Here is a 1,464-nt window from a genome sequence, read left to right as displayed (position 1 = left end):
CTGTTCGCTTGACTCAACTTATCTATTCTTCAATCACTCTGGGGTTTTCTCGCCAAGCCTATATCTAAAAAAAAGAGGGTGCCTCGAACAAACTAGTTGCGATAAAAATTCATGATCATTCAAGAAACTTCAGCGCGCATGCTCCCAGCATCGCTTGACTTCCCCTGTCGTAACAATACGTACTTTAGCAGGACACAAGACATGGGTTATAATATAGTGACGCATACCTTACTACTTTTGGACACAAGAGGAAAGTTATCTTCATAACTATACACGTTATAAACACGCCTCAATGAAAGATGTTGGTTATTAGTAACATAGCAATCTGTTTTTCTTTCTAGTTCATTGAGTTACTTTTACGATACTGCTTATCTGTGTACTGATACTTGTGTGTTATGCATGTACTGCTATTTTCTGTATAATAAAACATATTCATATATATTTATCAAGCATTTGTTAATCTCCATATCGTACGTTGTGTATACCAAAGTTTGAAAGACAGTACAGTACTTATCATAATTAAATTATAAATTATATTTCAGGTAATGCTAAAACATTGTGTCACTTCTTAGAGAATTGGAACGTAAAATTAATAAAATTTAAATCCAACATTTTTTTTAACTGCGAAAAATTTAAAGTGGGAAATATTAATTACAGACATTTACTGGCAGGACCAACTGACATTCTTACATGGAAGATGTCTTTTTTAGTTGATTAACAACTTAGATCTAGGTAAATTAAAAATTATACCAGCATTTTCTGTAGATGATAAGAAACTAATAGAACAGTTGAATTAGTTTTTTTCTATATTTCATGCTGCAAAATGTAAAGATTGCTTACCTTAATATATTTCTATTCATTCAGTCATTCAGGGCTTACTGATATATTTTTCTTCTTCAGTCTATGAAGGATAAAGATTAGAAAAAAACGATCCGAGTAAAAGACATAATATAAAAAGTTTGGTTATTTTATCTTTTGTATGAACATAAATGAAGTTCGCCCCTGTTAAAAAGTTAAAAATTAAATAAACTTTTAAAAAATGGAGACAGACGTTTTTAATAATAATAAAGAATTTCGTTTGTGGCAAGTATTCATTCAAAGCTCATCTGTTTGATTACAATGTCAAGTTTTCATTCAAAGCTCATATGTTAGATTACACTGGCAAGTTTATATTCGAAGCTCATCTGTTTGATTACACTGGCAAGTTTCCATTCGAAGCTCATCTGTTTGATTACACTGGCAAGTTTTCATTCGAAGCACATCTGTTCGATTACACTGGCAAGTATTCATTAGAAGCTCATCTGTTCAATTACACAGGCAAGTTTTCATTCGAAGCACATCTGTTCGATTACACTGGCAAGTATTCATTAGAAGCTCATCTGTTCAATTACACAGGCAAGTTTTCATTCGAAGCACATCTGTTCAATTACACAGTCAAGTTTTCATTCGAAGCACATCTGTTCG

At 32.2% G+C, this 1,464-nt stretch overlaps 1 protein-coding gene across 1 annotated transcript in view; it reads right to left on the bottom strand.

Annotated features, from left to right (window-relative positions):
* The window catches only part of LOC106470594 (fibrillin-1-like), a 37,898-nt gene that overhangs the window by 6,099 nt on the left and 30,335 nt on the right, over window positions 1-1,464 (bottom strand). Inside the window, exon 15 of the mRNA XM_022399207.1 lies at window positions 841-901. The gene's annotated coding sequence lies outside the window, so the exon portion shown is untranslated. The remainder of the gene's footprint in view (window positions 1-840; window positions 902-1,464) is intronic.

This window comes from Limulus polyphemus, unplaced genomic scaffold (assembly GCF_000517525.1).
Source record: "Limulus polyphemus unplaced genomic scaffold, Limulus_polyphemus-2.1.2 Scaffold4104, whole genome shotgun sequence".
NCBI lineage: Eukaryota > Metazoa > Arthropoda > Merostomata > Xiphosura > Limulidae > Limulus > Limulus polyphemus.
This window is presented reverse-complemented; position numbering and strand designations above follow the sequence as displayed.